The following is a 23,970-nucleotide window of genomic DNA, read 5'->3' on the forward strand; positions in this document are numbered from 1 at the left end:
CTCTGCCTTCCTGGGAAGCTGAGAAATTAGAAGCATCATCACAAAGTGTTTACCAATAGGACATGTAGCATCAGACAGTTGGCCCAGATACTTTCTCTTCCTTGTTCTGTAAGTTAGAGATAATAAGGGTGTATGCTTCACTTAGTTGTTTTAAGAATGGTACAAGATAATATGTTGAAAACATGTCTTTTACACAGACAATATTTAAGAGGTGATCCTAGACTTGATTGCAATAAAACTTGAAGCATTTAAGAAAGGATTCACATCACTGCATTTCTGATTCATATAAATCACGTTGAGAGCATAGTGAAAGATGAATAAGAGAAGGCTATTTGTGCAACTGAGGCACATAAGAGAAGTATACCTCAAAGTCTTCACAAGGGCACAAATGAAACAGGCATAGGTTGGAGAGATGTCGGGGAGACAGTACAAGATTGGGTGTAGGGAGTAACTAGAATCAAGGTCAACTCGAGCTTTTCACTTGGATAACTAGAACTGAAGAATTAAGAAGCATGATCCTTGGAACAGCAAATAAAACTTTTGCTTTTAAATATGCAGAGAGTGAGGTACTCCAGGGTACCCCTGTGGGTTCAAGCCTTAACCGGAGCAAGCGTGGTGGTGCACACTTATAATCCCAGCATCCTGGAGGCTGAGATAGGAGGATCGCAGTTCGTGATCCTTAGCTACTTAGTGAGACCCTTTGATACTCAGTGAGACCCTGTTTCAAGATAAGGAATAAAAAATAGGGCTGGGGGTGTAGCTTGAATGCAGAATGTCCCTGGGTCCCATCCCCAGTACCAAAAAAAGAAGTAAAAAAGTCTTAAACAGATCTGAAGCACAAAGGAGAGGACTGAGCTGGGATACACATTTGTAAAGCACTGCTGCAGTGGTAAAAAAAAAAAAAAAAAAAAAAAAAAAACATATTTTTAATTTATTGCAGAAAAGAAACAGATGGCATTTCCTAATGAAAGAAAGGGTTTTCAGACACATCCCATTCTAATGTTCAGTATTTGGGTACAGTATTTAATAGTGATACTAAAGCTCTTCCATCAATATTTCACCAATAGTTCAAAAGCAGTACTTGCTTTGATTAACCAATTCTTTTTCCTAGAAAAGGATGTTTTACTAAGACAAGTTTCGATTATTTTCATTATGATTCGGGCAATATTTCATTCACTGTTTCCCAAAAAAGGGCATTCCTAGCACTGTTCTAATTCTGCTGCCCAATAACCCCACTCATCTCCCCCTGCAATCCCTGTATTCACCAGAATCTTATCCTCTCGTAGCCAGAGTAACCTCATTTATATTAGAGTCCTTTAATCAGACATTCAAAACATCTTAAGAAGCCTGCATGAGTGCACACGTGTGCACACATTTCACACACACACACACACACACACACACACACACACACACACTTACAAATTATCACTGTGGATGAAGACAGGTGTTTTCATCCATTTGATTGTAGTAATCATTATACAATGTATATGTATAGCAAACCATTATGTTGCATACTTTGAATATACATAACTTTCATTTGTCAATTAAATCTTCAAGAAAACAAAAGACATCTCAATTAGTGTCTTGGTCAGGAAAATGTCCAGAAGGTCCTGTGCTATAGAAACCATCCTCGCCTGAAGTCACTGAATTCACAAGTATATGTAAGCAGGATTAACTATAAGCTGGGCATTAAGTGTTTGGATTAAATATACATAAATAATGCACTGGAGAATCATAAAATTATTTTAGCAAACAGACTTAAACCAATAAAATGTGCAGATTTGGTTTATTTCAAAGTCTTTTTACTTTGGTGTGATAGTCTTTTAAAATATGTTGGTGCCATTGATGATTAAGAAAACAAATTCATTTTGGTTCAGTTGTACAAATGTGTTCATGTTTTTCAGGTTTAGCATTTACTGAAGTCCTGGAAACCTGCAATTAACTACTGGAAAATGTAGGGTGTGTATTATTAAAGACTCAATGATGATAGTTTCAACAAGTGTGGACTCTTTCTAAACTGAATTTTTTTGGAGGGGTACTGGGGATTGAACCCAGGGGCAAGCTACACTCCTAGATCTATTTTATGTTTTTTATTTTTGAAACAGGGTCTAAGTTGGAGAAGGCCTCACTAAGTAGCTGAGGCTGGCTGAAAACCTGCAATTCTCTTGTCTCAGTCTCTTGAGTACTGGAATTACAAGTATGTTCCACAGCGCCCAGCTCCTAAACTGAATTTTTGTGTGTGTGTGATGGTACTGGGGTTCCTGGAAGCCCTTCTACGTTAGGGCTACACTCCCAGACCTATTTTATGGTTTTATTTGGAAACAGGGTCTCTTAAGCCAGCATGGCTGGCTTCAAACCTGCGCGATCCTCCTGTCTCCACCTCCCAAGCACATGGATTACAAGCGTGCGCCACCACACCCAGCTGTTACCTATTTCTTTAAAAAAGATTAAGAAATAGAAAACCATAGAACACACTGATATTTGTGATATAAATTTAACACAGCATATTTTCAATGAAAAATATTGAAATATACAATTTAGATACTCACAGATTCTCTATTAGGAATAAAACAAATGTGAAGAAAAATAATGTTCCCATTTAGAAGCAACCTTTTCTTCATGAGTGTGAGAGGCAGTGTTTAATTCTGGGTCATTTGGGGACAAAAAGACAACTCTTTCCCTTCTCATGTTTGGCACTAAGTGAGTGATATGTTTGTGAATGTACACCATGTGGGGAGGAAATGGGGTGGGAATTGGGAAAGGCCTAAATGAGCGATGTGTGCATGTATGCCTCTACCATCTTGTACATCTATTAAGATGTATGATTACAATGCACCAATAAAAAGATTTTAAAAAAGACTTCTTATCTCCATTGTTCTCCATATGCCCAAAGTCCCTGCCACCAAAATGAAGAACCTGGAGAAAGAACTGTGTACTACATGCATCACCTTTGAAACAGAGGTATTGATATCAGTTAAATTCATAAAAGAGGGGGTGTGCCATTTTTACCTACTTGGAATCAGTAATCAATAAATTCAAGTGATCTTGAGAAACACCTTTTGATCTCTATTCAGTGAGGGGGGAGGAAGTAGAGCAATATTAAGGAGTTTAAGAACTGACACAATTTTGTTTATGGTTCGTGGCTCCTCCCTTGCTTACCCACATCTTTCCTCCCTATGCTACTGATTTCTCACAGAATGTCAGCAAATACACCGGGGCCTTCATTTTCTGTGTTGTCACTGGGTCCCACCCAGAGCCATCACTGTGCCTGACATCAGCACCTGGCCACACCTGAGGTACTGTCACATGCTTTCATTTGATATACCTGTACTTGGAAGGCTGCAACCTGCTTCTGGTCATCTCTCTACCAGGGCAAGTTTTCAGGAAGCCATAACATGAACTTTATCCTAACAAACACAATCAAAATAACGACAGACACAAAAGTTGTGGACACAGCCCATTTTGCATTCATGAGATTCTTACACTGTAAGAGAGAGAAGATCTTAAATACATATAAGTGTGTTAGCAAAAGGAGATACTCATGCCCAGCAGAACCTTCCCACAGTTTCTTTACTTAGAAAGACAAATAGTAAAACAATTGTAAGTGCTTGGTATAATTTGCCAGAAAATTAAGAAAGGGCTGCAATTGCAGGTCAAAACATTACTAAGAAATAAAATCCTGAAATACAAAATTCAGTACCATTCGTTACAGACTAACAGGTGAGCTGAGTGTTCAGCTGGGACCTGAGCAGCACCCATCAGCTGAATCCTCCCTCCCCTCCCCCCATGAAGCCAAAGGAGCCAGTTTTTCTCAGTGGGTGGGAGGGGTGGATTTAAGGCTGGGGTAAAGCCTTGGGAAACACTGTCTACATTAGAGTCACTAGTATTAATCTAGGTGGAAAAATAAACAAAAAAAGCTACTTAGTGATTAGCCTATCCTCTTAATAGAGGAATTTTTCTTATAGTCTTGCCACACTGCTTGTGTGAAATCAAAGGTCCAGAATTCCACAAGGACTTTACCTTCTCAGTGTTGATAAAACTGGATGAATTTGATACAAAGTTATTACAATTTAATCAGATGTCTCAAATTCAAATGCATATACATACACACATGCATTTATACATACATGTATATGTATATAGGTGTGTGTGTATATATGTGTGTGTATATATATATATATGTACACACACACACACATATGTATATCTACACTTCATTTCTAAATAATTCTGACACCAAAATTTAGGAAGTAAAAAATACCAGTAATTTTAGGCATCATCGTGTAGAACACTAGGAGTCTTGCTTCAAGCTCTTATATTTAAGTAAACAAATGTGCCAGTATGGGGAATGACCTAGAAACATTTGGGAAAGCTCTGATTATTAATATATTTCAAAAGAAAATAATTGGTATATTTCAAAATAGTTGTGTCAAAATGGAGGCAGACATGGATAAAGAAAAGACTTGGTTTTGGTCTAACAACAGGCAGCTATTCCAGTGTAAATCAACCTAGCTCAAAGTACTTAACAAGTCAATAGAGGAGAGCTAGGGCTTCCTCCTTCTAAAGACAGATCTACATGATCTAGGGGGGATGGGGCAGGGTTTGACCTTGCCCTTTATGAAAGGAGACACCTTACTCCACCTTGCTAGGGGAGGTACCTTACAGGGACATTCACGTCAGAGTCACCCGAACAAGATGGAGGTCATGGGTATAAAAAGGCCAAGTCCACGTGTAAGCCCTTTGGTGTACTCATTCGAGTCATCCCCTCATGCCATCTTGGCATGGGGCTGTATTTCTATTTTCTGTATTTCTATCTTTCTAATAAACTTCTTTAAATCTTCAACAGCTGTCCAAGCGATGAATACTTACTCTTAGCTTAGGACAAGAATCCACGGGTTTTTCTGTTTGTCTGTGTGTCTGGTGGGGGGGGGGGGTTACTTCACACACACCACGCACCTTTCCCCCCCCAACCTATCCCCTGCAACAAACAGAGTGATAAATTCCTATACTGACTAATCTCAATCCACGACCAAATTCCACAGCAACAGAATCTATCTTAATCCAGACATAATGTCTACAGATGGCAGGGAAGAAGCCAAGCAGGCCAAGATGATCTTGTAATAAACAGATCAAGAGGGGATCTGGTTTTCATATCAGTAATTCACACATAGCTTTTCTCTTTCTCACTCTGCATCCTGAAAGATATTTGCTACGTCTGGCTATAATAATACAGTGAAGTTTAAGTAGTATTGAAAGAGGAGTGATTAGAAAAGATTGTTAATTGTTCATGGAAGGTAAATTAAAAGTAAAAGCATTCTACCTTTTTTTTCCTCAGCACACATTTAAATTTAAGTGTCTTGAATTTTACCTAAGACTTTATTTTTCTACTTACTAGAACTTCCATATTATATCCTTTTCTAAACAAAACTCTCTTCTTATAATCTCTAGTTCCTCCATAAAATTCTGTCTTCCATTTCAATATTCAGGAAATGGCTCAATGAAAATGCCACGGGGAGCACCTACCAACTTAACCAACTCCGTAGCTCTCCCTACCTCTCCCCAAGGGTACCCTGGCCCTCTTCCATGTCCCTACCCTGTGTTTGCCCTTCATTCCTGGCTGTTGGCTCTGAGTTCCATGAAGGATCTCTATAGGTTCCCACTTCATGGCCACACTTTAGGCTAATGCTCTTTTTTTTCTTCTCACTCCTTCAATGAGCTCATTCACTTTCTGCTCTGCAGACATCCTGAAGGTGGCTGACACCCAGGAGCCATCACCCGCCTTCCCCTCCCTTTCACACTTGTTCTCCCAGATGCCTGCAGGACATCTCACTCAGATGTCAACCACAATTGAGCCTGTGAAAGCCTGAGCTCATCTTCTTCCCCCAACTAATAAGCAAGTGTTGGCAAATTTCCCCTGTCAGCATTACCTCCGTCCTTCCAATCCCGCAGGCTCATAAATATAAAGTTATTTTCAACTCTCTCTCTCCCCTTCATCCTTAACATTCAGCCTAAGAACAGCCTGCCATTTCCACCTCTGCCCTTACAGCTCTGACCTATCCTGGCCTCTTCATTTTCAAATGCCATCCCAGCCCAGGCCCTTATTCTTCACATTTAATTAAGCCTCGTGCATCCACACACCAATTTGTTTCCAGTGCTAAACCATCAAAAGAACTTTTGCACAGTATGAAAGACAACTTACAGTGCAATACCCTCAGTTTTCTGGATAAAACGAAGCATCTAGAGGCAAGGCAATTTTCCTAATTTACATATATGGTCGGGGGTAGAACCAAGGCCACGAGCCAGTTTATGACGTCCAGTCCAATGTTTCAGTGTATCAGGATGCTGCCCAATATCACATCAACCACCCACAGCCAAGACCCACTCTGAGTCTGCATGTATCATGTTGCACAAAGCTCAAAACCTTCTGTGGTACCATTCAAGCCACAAAAATTCTCACTGCTTCTCCAAATTCACTTCTTATCACTACAACCAACTTTCCCTTTGTCACACTCAAACCAGTATCACTTTTCACCCCACTGTTGGATCTGTACATATAACATACCCTATTTTTGACACATAGTAGACTCCCGAGAACAAGTTTATAAGAAAAGTTGAGTCAAAAATGATTGCATTTCCAATCCAATTGCAGACAGCAATAAAGTTATTTAAAAAGTACAAAAAACACCACATCTTTGAAGTCATTTTTAAAATATAGTCGATCATTTCATTGATATCCTTTAACTAAGCAGCCAATCATTTAAGTTTAACTGTTACCTGGATGCTTCTTAGCTGTTCAAGATTTAGAACACAAAATCCATTATTCTTGATTAAATCTGCAATTTTGTACACCAAATGCTTTGCATTTTGATGGCTTTATATTGTTGGATGTTTCTAACTCTTAATTCTCCCCAAGAGACTAACCAATTCAGATCTTTTTATTTATTTATTTATTTTAATATTATAGCAAATTATCCAAAATTAACAATGATAATCTCACATAATAGATTCATTTGTCTGATATCAAACTTTTGATCACTTAGAGATAACATTTTAGTATTTCTTTCTTGTTTTCTTTCTTACCAGAGGATATATTTTCTTTTTTTTTTTTTAAGGGGAAACTATCATACATTTTTTTTTTTTCAGAAAAAATCTATCCTAACATGAAATATGAACTCTAAATACCCAAAACAATCTCGAAAAAGAACAAAGCTAGAACATGTACATTTTCTGATTTCAAACCTTACAAAACTACAATAATCAAAACAGTGTAGTACTGCTATAAAGGCTGATATATAAACCAGTGGAGTAAAATAAAAAGCCTAGAAATAAATTATTCCATATATGGTCAAGTTATTTTTGACAAGGTTTCCAAGAACATTTGGTGAAGGAAATAATAATCTTGTCACTAAATATTGTTGAAAAATAATAATTACATTAAAAATAAAAATTGGACCCTTACCTAACACCATATATAAATATTAACTCAAAATAGATTAAAAAAAAAACCTAAATGTAATTTTTTTTTTTCTGGTGGTACTGGGGTTCCTAGAAGCCCTTCTACCTCCGGGCTATACTCCCAGACCTATTTTTACATTTTTATTTGGAAAGAGGGTCTCCTAAGCCAACACGCACGGCTGGCTTCGAACCTGCGCGATCCTCCTGTCTCTGCCTCCCAAGCGCGGGGATTACAAGCGTGCACCACCACGCGCGGCTAAATGTATATCTTAAGACTATAAACTTTTAGAATAAAACCAGCGTCATAAAACTTCACAACATTGAAATTGGCAGTGATTTCTTGGATATGATTCCAAAGGCACAGGCAACGAATAAACAAAATTCATAAAAAATAAAAAAAAATTGTACATCCAAAGACAATGTAAACAGAATTAAAAGTTACTGATAGAATGGGATAAAATATTTTCAAATGCTATATCTGAAGGTATATTAATATTCTAAATACAAATCCTAAAAATTAGAAACAATAAAAGCAAACAATACAATTCAGAAATAGGTAAAAGACTAAAATAGATAATGAATCTCCAAAGATTTTATATTAACAATAAAAACATAAATATCACTCATCATTATCATAATATAACTAATCATTAAGGAAATACAAATAAAAACTATAGTGAAATACTACTTCACATTTGTTAGGATGGCTACTTAACATGAATTACCTTGCTCCAGCCCTTTACCTTGAGTTTGTTACTATCTTTACTTATAAAGTGTGTTTCTTGTAAGCAGCAGATGGATGGATTCTGGTTTTTAATCCATTTTGCCACTTTATGTCTTTTTATTGGGGAATTGAAGCCATTTACATTCAGTGTGATTATTGAGAGAACTTTTAATTCCTAACATGTTAAGATTTTGTTTCTGTCTGAGAAACTCTTCTTTGCTTAGTTGTCTGCTGGATGGGAAATGTTGTTTCTTTGGTTCTGGAGTGTATTACCTATTTCTTTTTTGTAGTTAATTTCCTTGAGTATTTTCTCTAGTGCTGGTTTTGAAGACATAAATTCCTTCAGTGTCTCTTCATCATGGAAGCTTCTTATTTCCCCATCTAATTTTATAGTTTTTCTGGGTAGAAAATTTTTGGCTGGCAGTTGTTTTCTTTCAGAGTTTGGAATATGTTACTGCACGCCCTTCTGGTTTTCATGACTTGGTTTGGCAAGTCTGGATTGGTTCTAATTGTTTTGCCTCTGAACGTCACTTGGCCTTTTGTTTTTGTTGCCTTTAAGATTCTCTCCTTCACTTCCACATTGGTAATTTTGACAATTATGTGGCGTGGGAAACCTCTTCTCTGATTCTGTCTAAAGGGAGTTCTATAAGTTTCCTGGGCCTGTGTATCGACCTTTTGCTCTATGTTTGAAAATTTTTCTGCTATTATTTCTTTGAAGAGATTATTGATACCTTTGGTTTCAACTTCTTTTCCCTCTTCTGATTATTCTTAGGTTAGCTCTCTTAAAATGGGCCCATATTTCTTCAATATCAGATTCCTGCTGTCTGATTTTTTTTTCTAACGTATAAATTATGCATTTGTTTTTGGAGTGATCATCTTCTAAGAGCAAGATTCTATTTTCCATGTGATCTAATTGATTGTTTATAGTTTGAATTGATGCCTTTACTTCAATGATTGCATCCTTTATTTCTTTTACAATCTCTCTAAATTCTTTTCGAAGGTCCCGTATTATTTCCACAGTTATATTCCTGATTTGATCTTCTGGAGATCTCTGAATTTGTGATATCAGGTTCTGATATTATGGGGTTGTGGGTATTCATTGCTCTATCGTTGTTCCTCTTTCCCATGATTTCAGAAGTTTGTGCCTTCTCAGGGTTCTTCCCCAGGTCACCACGACATCACTTAGGGTGCTCTGGATTTTGAGTTTGTATTAATCTCAGCTGCTACTACTCCTTTCCTGAGTAGTATCGCAAAGTCTCAGACCTAGGGAGTTAATCAAGACTGCGCGAGACTGTGGGGGTGCCGGGCTGGGCATTTTCCCACGGGGAGCTGTGACTAGGGTATGGTATCTCTGCCACCACTACTCATTCACTAGGTTGGACTGCAAAATCTCAGACCCAAGAAGATTATCAAAGCTGCACAAGTCCCTGGGGGTGCAGTGCTGGGATTTCTCCTTTAGGTGCCGCAATTTCACTTACAGTTGTTGAGTGTGCTGATCTGGAGCTGTCTCAGGCATGGTGAACTTGCCACCACTGCTGGCAATATGGCACTGCTGTCATGCCCTCAGCTATGAGGCTGGTGAATTTTTTTCTGGTTTTGAGTTCCGTTCTGAGTCCCTGGAAGTCATGATGAGTTTGGCCACTGGGAGTTTTAGACATTCTTTGTGCTGAAAGAACTGCTGAATTACACCCGAATGATCCACAGCTGCTCACTTCAGCTCCTTGTATATGTTTCCTCTCTGGAATCTGGTGCTGTGAGGCAAGATGGTGCCAGCACGGCTCCGCCGCCACAATGCGGGCTTACTTTCTTTTCTTGCCTCTGGTTGTTCTTCTAGTCTTCTTTTTCTCTGTCCCTTGTGTTTACATTTTTTATTTCTCTGTTGACAGTCTTTTCTGGCTAGGAAAAGTGCTGATTTGTGGCACTAGAGATCGAGTGTTGTCAGGACTCATAAATGCTGCTTTTCTCAGTTGCCATCTTTCCAGAAGTCCCCCAATTCAGATCTTTAGACAGTGGGTTGAGATTAGATGGCTAGGTGATCAGTTGCCTAGTCTTTTCCGGATCAGTACGCCTGTTTCCCATGCAGGCCTATCAAGTGGTACTGCAGGATTGGTGGCCTTGGGCCTTCTTGAGGAAGAATCCAAGCCATACCATGTTCTCCTCCATTTTAAACTTCTCCCCTTCTCTCGACCTGATTCAATAATCATTCCTTGTTTACCTTGGAGATACTCTGATCATATTTTTTCTCTTCGGTTCATGTAAGTTACATTATGGATAATTTATTTTTCAGTTCCCACCAAAAAATTTCATGAATTTACATTTCAAGAGTCACTACTAACAAAAGCCGGGAATGGTGGTGCAGGCTTACAATCCCAGCGCTTGGAAGGCTGAGACAGGAGGATCGTACAGGTTCGAAGCCAACCTCAGCTATTTAGTGAGGCTCTCAACAACTTAGTGAGACCCTGTTTCCAAATGAAATATAAAAATAGGTCAGGGAGTGCAGCCCAAAGATAGAGGCCCCTGGGCCCTGGGTTCCATCCCCAGGACCAAAAAAAAAAAAAAAAAAAAGTCACCAACAAGATTTGGCATACTTAAAGGAATTGGGTTTTATCTTTCCAATTCTAAATAGTATCGTACTTCCCTGGAAACCATTTACAATAACAGGCACTGTTCTTATTTTTTTTCAGTTATTTTAGTTTTATTTTTGGCAGTGGTGGGGACTGAACCCAGGGCTTCCCACATGCTAGGTAAGTGTTCTACTACTACTGAGGAACATACCCTAGCCACAATCAATGCTTACTAGGCTAGTTCAAAAGGGGTTCTAAAATATATAACCTAGCTGCTGCAAATTTTTTTCTCAGGACTTAGTTTTGCTCTAACCCAGTAAGTTATCTCAAAAATAAATAATAAGAATGGGTGAATTATGCTTGCATGAATCTTGGGCACTAGCAAAAATTAGCAAATTACAAGGTTCTTGTTATGTTGTTTATTTGGTTTTTAGCACTTGCCCCTAGCAGTTCAAACAAGAAAGCTGACTCCTGGGCCCAAAGGGACCTCAATGTGTACAGAATGACTTTGGAACACATTCCTCAGCTCTTTGAAGAGATAAAGTATCAAATGAAATAGCTAGGGCTGCAATATCCACCCCAGCCTACAAGTGGAATTGAAAATACATCCCAGTAGTTCATCTCTGTTTTTTTCTTTTTCTGTAGTTGATATTGCACTGTAATATATTAGGTTTTAGTGACAACATATTGCTTAGACTACTTTAAAATGAACCCAAAGAAAATCCTGACTGTGAAAGATGTGTGGTCACAGGATAAAAAAAGAGGAGAAAGAGAAAGGGAAAGAAAAAGAGTAGAAACCTATTTGAATAAAATGTGTCTTTCAGAAAAGACAAATATAAACTCACTGTGGGAGCTCAGCTTGGCAGAAACGCTATGATGAGTGAACTGGCAATGTGAATATTTCTAGATACTGAGCAATTATATGAAGGTGATTAAAAAAAATAGCCAAATCATAAGAAAGGGAGATCTCCTGAGAAGCCACCCATGTGCCTCTTCTGTGCACCAGCCAGTCAACAGTTCCTGCTACTGAGAGACACCCATGAACAGAAAAGGCAAGGTGTGCGAAAATACAGAGAATTCCCTTTTCCACTGTTTGCAATCAACAAGCCACCAATTGTTCCAAGCTGAATGGCTTATTCTGGGAATTCTTCTGACAGGAGGGATCAGATATCATCTGTCTCCTACAAGTGAAGGCATTAAGCCAATGGCCAGTCCTCATTATTCCAGACAACAACACATGAAGTCAGAGCCACAAGGAGGAACCAGGTGGTTTCCTGCTCATAAAAGCACTTGATGTGCAGCACCCTGTACTTTTCTTAGCTGTGTCTAAGAGCTAACTTCCTTAGATGCATGATTCTTAATAAAATAAATTTTTACTAATATGAACGTCTATTAAGCATTTAGACACGGGCTCTTAACTGTGTAGTACTGCCATCAACACTGAGCCAAGCAATTTCTCTATTTAGTATGCATTTTTAAAAGTTTGAGCAATGCATTACATTACTACATTTTGAAGCCTTTAAGAGTGATTTTTCTCTCTCTTTTTTTGTATTGACTCATTTTCATCTTGTTTCTACCAATTTGAGTATTTAAAAGCAAAAAGCAGCATGGCTTTCATGAAAAGAATGCAATTCAAACACAATGTAATTGTGATATTTCACCTCCTAGAAGAGTAATCTGATTTTTTTCTGCTAACTTGTTTTAATTTATATCTGCTACTATGGACCAACAGCAAAAAAAAAAAGCTTCATATTTTTAAAAAAATTCAAAGATAATATAATTCTCATTTTTCACTTTCTATTCCTTTTAATTATCTTTTCTTTCTGAGAATATGAATTAATACTTTAAATGTAGTAATATTGAAACTGGCTCTCTTGTAAAATACGGAGTAAATGTTTATTCATAAAGATAAACAACAGAAGAAAACATAGCAATGGGTATCTAATGTACTAAAGAAATTCACTACAGTTCCAAAATGCCTGGGGTTATGGGTAGTATACTGTACATTCACTGTCATTTTGCACACGAACATGTCTATCACTTGATCTAGAAGAGCTAGTAGTAAATAAGATTTCTGTACTCTGTCATCAGAGAGGCAGTGCCTGCAAGTAGTTTAGAATTATACTATAATTAAACTGAAACTCCAAGTAAAAGTGTGGGCTAATATGATATGAAATATCCCCAGGCCAATTATGTTGGTTTGCTATTGTCCTCTGGTATGTATAGATTTTTATCTTTTCATAAAAATAACAAAACAGAGTTTTGGTAATGACATCCTGGGCAGGATGTCCTAATAATTTCCAGGGTCAGTCATTTCCTTTCCATTTATTTCCCCCTCTTTGTGGTTCTGTTCTATATCTCCCATTTCCCTTGATTCCTCAGAAACACATCCTAATTACTGACTACAGTGCCTTTCAAATATAGTAACTGATAAATCCTAGATATACACATTACGGTTGCCATGTTTGTCAAATAAAACAGAAGGAAGGAAAAAAAAAACTTTTTCCTCTCAGTTGGTATTATAGAATTTTTCATCACCCTTGGTCTTAAATTGTGTCCAAGACTGACCAAAGTAGGTGAGACATTATCGTTAGCAAACCTATAATTACCCAATAATAGTGAAGCTCAGTTCAACTAACCCTTCTTTTTATTTTCTTCTCTAGAGGCCTTAATAATAAATGCTTAGCTGTACTTTAAAACCTAATGGTAAAATGATAATGTAATTATTTTGAAAAAGTGAAACTTTCTACAGGTTATTTTGAAACCTGTTTGTAATTACAGTTAAATGTTCAAGTGAATTATTAACCTTCAAAATAAACTTTTGCCTATAAGTTTTAACAAGTTAAATAATCTAATACCAGCTTCCAAAATTTCGAATAAGACCGAGTCTGTGACACTAACCTCATTGTTGTTGGGCCCGTTACCAAGTGATAACACTAACACATGTTTGTTCTCATGATCAGAAGTAAACTGGGGAAAAAACTGTTTCCTGACTAGTTCTTTATAAAGTAAGCTTTCAAAACACAAATGAGTCACTTGCAAATTTTTTTAATGCTGTATTTTAAAGCAAAGTATTTTAAACAGATTAAGTTATACTAGTGAAATTCAAAGAAAAAGGCAATAGGATTCTGTCCCATTTGTAATTTTTTTCCAAGAAGTATCCTCAGAAATAAATTTAATTAGCATAGTTTGTTCAAATCAAATTACATTTTAAACTCCACAGTTTCTTTCCTTTCAGAAAACACAAATCAAATCTACAACCCTAAGTACTGTAATTTTAATTTGCTTCAAAACACATACAAACCTCATAAATATAAAATTTCCATTTTAACAAGCAGACAATCCCAACAGGATGTTCGCAGGATCAAAAGCATTACAGAGGGGTCTCTGAACCCACAATGAGAAGGAAGACAGATCTACACATAACATATGCAAATTATATGAAGTTTAATGCTACCCACAAATAAACACAAGCTATATAATTATGCAGATTATCAGAAATACCTAATATTCTATAAAAATGTTAACCTGTGGCTTTGTTGCAATCAACCCATAATCACATTTTTTTCAATCACTTATGAAATGGCATTCTAAATTTAGAACAATTGTATATAATAGCACACACACATTTATCATCAGGTTCTAAGCGAATAACCAGCTATCATCCTATCTAGTCTAGTTCCTATCAAATTTCCAACAATTCTCATCTTTGAGGGAAAAATAGAATGGGTAGAAGAAAACTTGCCAAGACATCCTGCTGCCTCGGCATCTATGTGTTGAGACCCCCACTCCACATAGTTAAATTCGGCAAAAAGCCCCGAGAAAGAGGTGTCGTCTCTGGCCAAAGTACCCCCCACTTTTAGATACCCTTCACTATTATTCCTTTTAACTTTCTACACGAATTGCTCCAGTGATGTGAAATTAGGACTATAAATAGAAACTGAGTCCGTGGAAATAAACTCTCTAATAATTTGCCTAAACGTCCTTGGCTCTGCTCAATAACAATAAAAACTGGCCAGAATTCAGATGCTGTGATAAGCATTCCAGCTGCAGCAATTACAAAGGGTCTCCGACCCTCACTATCACTAACTTAGGTTAAGCTATTAACTTCGGTAAGGTAGTTCAGTTTAAGGTAACTCTGTTTACCCTTGAGATCCTGCCTAGAGACAGAGAAGATAAAAACCTTGTGTGTGACCTTAAAGCAATTTAGTTGATAAACAACTTAGTTGCCCAAATACAATAGACTCAAGGAAAAAGATTGGTGACTTTTACGCCCAGTGTAAATATTCCTGAAGACAGAGAGGCTGACCGCATGGTTAATGAATATGACAAAATAAAGGACAGACGTTCTAAATATATATGTATGAAGGAAAGGAAATACCGTGTAAGAGTAAGAAAAGCATTTTTGCATGAAGAAGAGCTTATCATAAGAAAGTCCCAACTGGGAAAGAAAGGAATTAGAAAGTTAGAAGCAGGTTGCAGAGGGTTTGTGACAGAGAAATGGATTATTAAAGATGGTTAGACTTTTAATAGGCTTATTGTCTAAAGAAGAGTGCTCAGCAGTTAAGGAAATACATCTGACAATTAAAACCAAGAACTTTGTGGTGTTGTTTGTGGTATTTTGTCTGCAAAACTGTGTTGTGAGTTTGCTTAAGCTTTCAGATTTAGAAGGTAAAATGCCAACACCTGGAGAAACTCTATCACATCCACCTGAATCACCACGTCTCCCCACACTTGCTATATGAACTGAGCCCAAAAGATGGAAAGTTCCAAGAAAGCCAAAGAAGATTCCCCGAGAAACCCCCAAGCCTTGGCCATGCTTGTTTATTTTGGGAAGTGGCCCCCTGGGACTGCTTATCTGCAAAGACCTTGGAAAAGAATCAGGAGTCAGGAGTCAATCTCTCGAAGGCCAACAGCCAGCTGAAGGACTAGTTTTATTACCTTTGTTTACATGTCATTCATTATTATTTCACAATGATTACACCCACCTCCCTTTTCTCATTATTAACTTTACTGGTGAGGGGTATAAATTTCTTGGAGTTTTTGTAATAAAGTGTCATTGGCTCAAGAAGCCTTTGTCCACCTCAGATTCTTTCCCAAGCGTCGTACCTAAAAAACTTAGGGAATTCATAGAGGGGAAGGAATCACTGCAGATAAGTTTCTGCAGGACATCACCTGCCTTTTGCCCCATCTTTCTGAGGATTTGACAGGGAGCTGACAATAACGACCCAACTGAGATTAGTAGGCAACAACAACTTTCCAATTTGATACCAATTTAACCTTATAAACATCCATATTATTAAGATGACTTATGCACTAAATCATTCACTAAAAGGGTACACTTATAAACAGAGATAATGCAAACTTGCATCTTGCATAACAATCAATGTGGCTTCAACGGCAAAGGCCTCAATCATGCAGAAGAGACTATAGAGATAACACATGTACGTTCTTATGTTAAATAAAATGAAAAACAAAATGAGTGAAGGAAAAAGGAGAACTATTTGGGCCACAGTTGCTGTCACAGTGAGGGATGCTAGTGAACAAAGGTGGGCCCCTGGAGCATCATCAAGTAGGCCCTAGATGAGGACCAAGGTGGAGGCATTCTCCACCACAGAAGGAGGGAGAAGCAGAAGAAAGACCTTGACAGAATCCAAGAAGGAACAGAGTGGTGCCTGCTAACAACACGTCACCAAGTAAAACAGTAACAAGGACCAGAGAAGCAATAATAGAAAAAACCTTCCATTGAAACATAATCAGCAATTCTCCTTGAGTGTTCAACATACTTTTTTAAAAAAATCTACATACCATTCTTTCATTTCATCCCATATTAATTTTCTAAATACAATTATTGGTGCAGTATAGTCTCACAACATAATGTAAGTAATAGTGATAGTGACATACCTAGACACAGGAGACATATTATTATTCTCATTCTGACCAAGAAGAAATTAAACATAGGTAATGCCACTTAGTGATTGGAAGAGTTTATATTGGTGTTGTTTTATTGGGTTTTTGAAATCCATCCTCTATCATTAAATAAAAGCATCTTTTCCTCAACAATCCATCTGGTAGAATTTAACTCATCTTTTGACACACTGTGAATGAGGGAAGGCAGGACATCCTGACTAGAAAGTCACTCCAAACCTGCATGTAAGGCAGAGGTGTTGTTCCCCAAGGCAACATATAAATGCTGCTATCTATCAAAGTGGGGAATAGACTCTGGGCATCAGCAAATCACAGTAGCCTACTTCAGGATACAGTAGAATATGCAATTTGTAACACAGACAAAAGCAGAAAATTATCTTTGTAAAAGGGGTTCCACCTCACCTTTTATATTGAGCATGCTGGATAATTACAGCTAAAATTGCTTATTCAAATGTTCAGAGCAAACCTCCTATTTACCATGAGTTTTGCCAATGTGTAGCTTGGATTTGGCATTTTGGGTAATGAGTATTAAAGGGCTGTGGTTCAAGAAGAAAATCATACCTATGAAAGTATAATGGCATTGAAGTTTTTCAATAAACAAATTTAAATATCCTTTAGTTCTTTGAAAATCTAAAAGCAAATTCTGAAAATAAAAGTCAACTTCACCTAAAATAAAGAATGCAATCGGTATTTTGTTTTAGTTTTCATGGACAAATGGAATGGTTTAAAACTAGGACAAAAGTTTACTCAAAGAGAAAATTTTACATGAAGATATCTTTATATAAAGCCATGGTCTTTTAATGGGAAAGGAAAAAAACCCTACTATAGATTAAAACAATCTCCTGTACTTATAATTTACATTTGCTGTGAACAAAAGAAAAAACACATACCTTTTTTTTTTTTTCGGGGGGGTGGGTCCTGGGGGATTGAGCCCAGGAGGATCCTATCTCCAGCCATTTTTATTTTTATTTTGAAACAGGGTCTCACTGAGGCTGTCCTTGAATCTTTGATCCTCCTGTCTCAGCCTCCCAAGTACTAGGGTTACAAGCATGTGCCACCACACCTGGCTGAGAAAAGGAAGAGCATACTCTAAACCATAAATAAATAAATAAATAAATAAATAAATAAATAAATAACAGTTCATGTGACTCTGATATACTTTCCACAAATCATAAGCCTAAAGTTTTGAAAGTATTTCCACAGCAACCAATTTCAGCGCCATAAATAGGACTGTACATTCAGGTATTAAATAAGGTTAACTTATAAAGACAAATGTTTTATTTTGAAAAATGAAATGTTTCCTACTGAAATATAGAAAATAAAGTGGTTCCATGATGAAAAAAATTTCTTAAGTCATCCCAAAGGCAGTTTGTACTTAAAGTTTAACACTTAAGAGTCAAGTTCCATGCACTCTCTTGTTTTTTCAGGTCTTGGCTAAGAGACCTATACAAAAAAAACAGGAGAGGTGGGCTAGAAGCAAACCTCACTTGGAAATGATGTATGTTCTCAGGCTTCCATCATAATAATTACTAAAGTAAATTTAATATGGTCTCATGAGTAAGCTATGTTTATCAAACAACCCTCTTAACCATATACATTGAGAGTAAAATATAAAATCAAATATATTAGTCTATACAATCTAGTTGTATCCTTTTTGCCTGCACCCAAGTCTCTGTATCACATTACACATTTTGAAAAGCACATAATAAACCATACGAACTGCTCTTTACTTAAATATATCATTAAAAGGTAGCTCAGGAAAAGAGTCTAAGTGCTTGTTGTAAGTTTTGTTTTTATTTACAAACCACACAGTTGCACATTTATAGCCAATGTTAAGTTCATAAGTAACTTTATTTCCTAAACCATTTTTTATCTGCATTTAAAGGGAAAATCATACAACTCACCCTTAATGGTGAATATATTGCATAAAGTACCAAAAAATCATAATTTTTTAGATTATCTTAAAAGAGATAACATGTAGAATATATTTTAAGTAATCAAGATGTTCTTAATTCATCACTTAGACCAGTCTTAGGTATTAATAAGGTCACGTTAATTCAAACACTATCCTCTTCCTCTCTCCCTTTCATCTTCTGTACCCTTTCACAAAAATTATTTTCCAAAAGATGGCATTCAGGGATATACTACAAAAGCAGCCTTTCACAGAAATAATGAGACTAATGCTAGGGGAAAATGAAGGTGAGTTTTGCTATTATTTGAAAAGTTAATGCATGACAAGAAAAATTCTAACAGTGTTTGCTGACCCTGCTCATTCTGAACCATGAAATTGCTTGAGCCAGAGCAAATTACTAACCATGACAAGAGAAAGAGATTCTCCAGGTGTATCATTCCTACACTGCAGTACCAGGAGTGAATAGCCATGGATATTGTGCACTAGAAAAAAAGAGGGATGGGTAAATGAGGGAGGGGAAGGAACTAGCCAGCAGCAGTATGTGGTGACACCACCCAGGCCCAGATGCCAGGGAGCTGGACCTTCAGAAATAGCATGGTGGTTAACTGTGTTGATTCTAGAGTCATATTCCTCTAGTCTGAATCCTGACTGTGTCATTTCCTAGCTGTGTGACAATGAACCAGGTGTTCAGCCTCTCTGCACCTCCATTTCTCCCTGTTGTAAAATGTGCATTAGTCTACTAAATTTGGCATAACAAAATACCACAGATTAGAAAGCTTAACAAAAACAAAACAAAACAAAAACAAAACAAAACAAAACAAAAAAAAACTGGCTTTCCTGAAGTTCCAGAGGCTGGAAGTCCAAGTTCAAGGTACTAGCAGGGCTGCTTTCTCCTAAGCCCTCTTGCTGGTTCAGATACTGTTTTTGTTTGGTCTCGTTTCTGAGCATGCGCATTCCTGAGGTCACCTCTGATAAGAGGCACTTGTCAGAGCAGAATAGACACCCAAGCTTCAGACCTTATTTAACCTTAAGTAGCTATTAAGGCTATTTAATTAATCATTACTTAATTATTTATTAAGACTGTTCACTCCATAAAGAGTTGGACTGGGAATCAGGATGTCAACATAGGAATTTGGGGGGCCAAAATTCAGTTTGTAACAGTGGACGGCAGTGACACCTGCCTCATATGATAGGGTAATGATTAAATGTGCTAATCTATATAGAGTGGCCAGCACAGGTGAAGTTTTGGGTACATGCTAACTGCTAGGCTACCTGTCATTAAATTTATACGTCTAAGCTGGGCGTGGCAGCGCAGGCTTGTAATCCCTGGGCTTGGGAGGCTGAGACTGGAGGATCGCACAGGTTCGAAGCCAGCCTCAGCTACTTAGTGAGGCTCTCAGCAACATAGTGAGACCCTGTTTCCAAATAAAATATAAAATAGGTCTGGGAGTGTAGCCTAGAGGTAGAAAGCCCCTGGGTCCCACCCCCAGTACCACCAAAATAAATAAATAAATAAATAAATAAATAAATAAATAAAATTTACATGTCTAACAAATACTCATAAATCACAGCATCAGGTGGCTGAGAACAGACATCTATAGTCTGTCTTTGAGATTTCTTGTGTTAGAATGGTCAGATCTTAGGGGGAAATGTGGGATACATCTTGCTGATAACATTTATCTCAAATTCAAAACCTGGGTGGCTAATACAGAAATGTTGTTGGTTCCTAAGCAGGAGCAAAACCAATAGATAAGTTTGATTTCCTCACCTTCCCAGTGGGACACAAAGGCTTTTTGTGTCTCGGGATTATGTGCTGATAAAGAATGCGGAAAGAATGTGTATGAGGAAACAGACAAAAGTGGCCTGGCTCCTACGTGCCCACACTTGGCAGCTATGATGCAGTGCGCGATACACCAATAGTTTTCAATAGTACCTGTGGTCTATTCCCAAGCTGGAAACATTGGGGAAGGCATCAGAGCAATTGAAGGTCTCAGGTACTCAAAAGGAAACCAAGACATGCCGCCAAAATGAACATCAGGTTTTCATTTCTTTACCTGTAAGATTTTTCTCTTGTTGCTTTTTCAATCTTCCTTAATGATCCTGGCTAGGAGTCTGTGTACCACAAACATGATGGATAGAGAATAGAATGGCAGCCAGCCCCAAAGACAGAGGAAGCAAAGATTGACACAGCACAGGGCCCTAAAAGCCAAGGCTGCTAGGGATGACCAGCCTACGCCTCCAGGCAGAATGAGCTCCAGGGCATGAGGCTTCTCTGGAACTTGATTCACTACTGTTCAAATTTCTTCATTTTTATTTTTAATATACTTTTATTGGTGTATTTTAGTCTCACACCTTAATGTAGTTCAGAGTGAGAGAAACATGCATGCACTCAGTACCTACTGAGTTCTCAGCCTCCCATCAAGTCCCTCCCCATACTTCTAAAATATGATTGTCACGAAACCTTCTAATTTTTGGAGCCTGGCCAACACCATCACTCCTCTACCTAAAACTCTTCCTTGTCATCAGGTTGTCTGTGAGATTAAGTCACTGCCCCTTGTTACAGGACTCCAAGGTTTCAGGATTCAGCCCCTCTATGAGACAAATTCATCTCCAGAAACCTCAGAGACACCAACATCAGTCCCTGTGCTTCTTTCTGGGCCACTCACAGCCTACTCTTTCTGCCTGGAAAATCTCCCTGATGGCAGAGTCAGCTCCTGTATAGCTCTGCCTCAACGATGATGTCACTTCCTAGACCGACTATCTATTTCCAGCTGAGAACTTTGCCCCTACAGTATGTTCTCACAGTACCCTAAATCCAACATCCTTGTTGAATTTATTATACTGTTCGCACTGTATGTACTTCAGCACTCCCTTCCTCAAAATTTTCAATAGTATCTTTTGGCTAGCAAGCCAAAAACCAAAACTCCAATAAATTCATGGTTGTTGAGTTCATACATTTCTACATCAGACGAACGTGGGTTTGAAACCCAACCCTATCATTTACTACTCATGTGGCCCTTAGAGAAGCTGTCTTATAAACACACAATAATACTTATTTTACAGGATATTTAGAGGATTAAATAAATATCCTTGCCACAGTACCTGGCATGAAGACAAGAGAATCGCTGTTGCTAGCTCTATGTTCTTGATTTAATCTGTCAGAAACTCTATGTAGTATTACCAACTCTCCAAGCTGGACCATTTGGCCTGAAAATACACTGACTTTTCTGTTCATCTGAAATGCTCTATTTTCATGTGCTGCTCCACATGCCGCCAGAAGGTAGGAAACACTGAAATGCAAGGCCAAGGGCTGCAATGTGTGTTTTCACTGTTCCCTAACAATACGACACGTACTGGACACTTGACAGTATATGTTGAGCACATGGACCACTTCTTCACAAAGAAACCAGATATTCACCTTCTTTCTTGTTTTGCAAAGTCTATTTAACAAAACACATTAAGAACTGGAAATGGAAACTTTTTTTTAATTAAAAAGCAAAAATGTCTCAAGACAAGTTTAACAGCATACCCACCCCTACTATAATTAAATACAACTGATTTACAGAAATAATAAAGCTTAAAAGGTCACCACATCCAAATGCTTTATTTTAATGAAGGGGTAACTTGGTATCCAGGCACCCTTCCTCCATCGCTCTTATCTGCAAATTCCAATGGTAAGGCTTAACTCTACTGTCCCCTTCTGTGACATTTTCCCAGATTCTCCACAAACAGCCAGTTCCTTCCCTTTATCTTTACTCAGTGCTTCATTTCATCCCTTAGTGGGAAAAAAACGTATCAATATCTATTTTTCTCAAAATAAACAGAAACTCTTTCTGTGTTTGTGTGCATATGCATGTATATGGTACTAGAGACTTAACCCAAAGGTATGCTACCCCTGAGATAAACCCCCAGCCAGGCTTTATTTTTTATTTTGAAACAGGATCTCATGAAGTTGCTGAGGCTGATCTGGAATCTGGGATCATCCTGTCTCAGACTCTATGATTATAGGAATGCAACATTGCCCCCAGCTTCCACTGAGGCTTTGAGGTTTTGCAAAGCCTAAACAAAGCCCAACATATATGGTGCTTGGCATAACTAGTCTTTTACCATATGTGTTACTTTTTATGTTCAGAAAATAAAGAGGAAAGATGGTCAGTTGGTGTATTTGCTTTTGTTTTATTCATGTCTAATAAGCTTTATGTTGAAATCCACCATACCCATTCTTAAGGAGGTAATGATTTAAAATTAAATTGGATTCCATAATAAATAAGGCAGCAATCTAGTATACATTCTGATGAAGATCTTCTGTCAAAATGCACCCTTTAAAATCAGTACATTGTGGTTCAGACAAGACTCTCCGAAGCTTTCTGATCGGCCAGAATTACAGTGTGTAAATAAGGAACAACTCTGAAACTGCTGCCCGACAGCTGGAGAACCCAGCAGGAGCACCCGAGTAAAAAAACACTTTTGTTTCCCAGGGGCGAAAGGTTAGAGCCAAACACAATGGTACAACAGAAACAACAAAATGAGAAAAAATGTTTACAGGATTTATCTTGACTCTTTGGGAAAGAAAATAAAATATTACAAGCCTTCAATCGAAGTGGCACCATGCCGTCATGCAATCCAAAAGCATTTTAAAATCGGCCCATGATGTTTTTTCTAGTAAACATTTCCCAAAGAGCCTGAAACTTGATTTATGTGCGTGAAAGGGAATTAGAGTCTACCTCTCTACATTTTATATTTTACCTTCCCTACATTCACATTAAAACATCATACTGCCTTGAAAGTGTAGGGGAGGATAGCCATTAAATTCCTAATTTTCTGACTTTCCTATACAACCAAATTTAAAAACCTTGCTGTTCTCACCAAAAAGAGGGGGGATCTTAGCTCTCAATGTTCTATTGCGTCCTAAGCGTCTAAGACACCCCATTAAGGAAAATAAAACATTTTTAAATTTTTTTGCCATGCTCCATATTTTGTTACACCCCAAATCAGTATACTCTAAAAGAAATTGCGTGGTGTGTGTGTGTGTGTGTGTGTGTGTGTGTGTGTGCACGCGCAGCCTAAAAAAGAGAAAGTTCGCACAGGATGAACTCTAAAAATGGTAAACGTTATCATTTAGGGAAGCTAAGGTATGATATAAAGGACAAACAATGAATATGGAAAGTATCTAGAGTAAGGATGCAGTTGCTTGCAACTGAAATGAATAATTTTAAATGACTACATTTGCAAAATATACACATACATATAATTACAGGCATAACTTAAACCATAACATAAATGAAAGTAATTTTGAAAAATAAGACTATCCAACCACATTACCTAAAAAAAGAATTATGTAAAAAAACAGGATATTGTAACATTAAAATTTGTTTTTAAATTAT

General features: G+C 37.6%; 1 protein-coding gene and 1 pseudogene across 5 annotated transcripts in view; both read right to left on the bottom strand.

Annotated features, from left to right (window-relative positions):
- Positions 1-21,788, bottom strand: part of LOC308266372 (proliferation-associated protein 2G4-like) — a 29,582-nt pseudogene extending 7,794 nt beyond the window's left edge. The window contains exons 1-3 of the transcript in view: positions 21,689-21,788; positions 20,355-20,399; positions 5,708-5,817 (exon numbers count right to left, since the gene is read on the bottom strand). The product of the transcript in view is annotated as a proliferation-associated protein 2G4-like (transcript). The remainder of the gene's footprint in view (positions 1-5,707; positions 5,818-20,354; positions 20,400-21,688) is intronic.
- The window catches only part of PTPRK (protein tyrosine phosphatase receptor type K), a gene marked incomplete at both ends in the record, with an annotated part of 572,810 nt that overhangs the window by 521,359 nt on the left and 27,481 nt on the right, over positions 1-23,970 (bottom strand). The gene's annotated exons all lie outside the window — the stretch shown is intronic.

Source organism: Muscardinus avellanarius (assembly GCF_963383645.1).
Source record: "Muscardinus avellanarius genome assembly, chromosome: 8".
Classification (NCBI taxonomy): Eukaryota; Metazoa; Chordata; class Mammalia; order Rodentia; family Gliridae; genus Muscardinus; species Muscardinus avellanarius.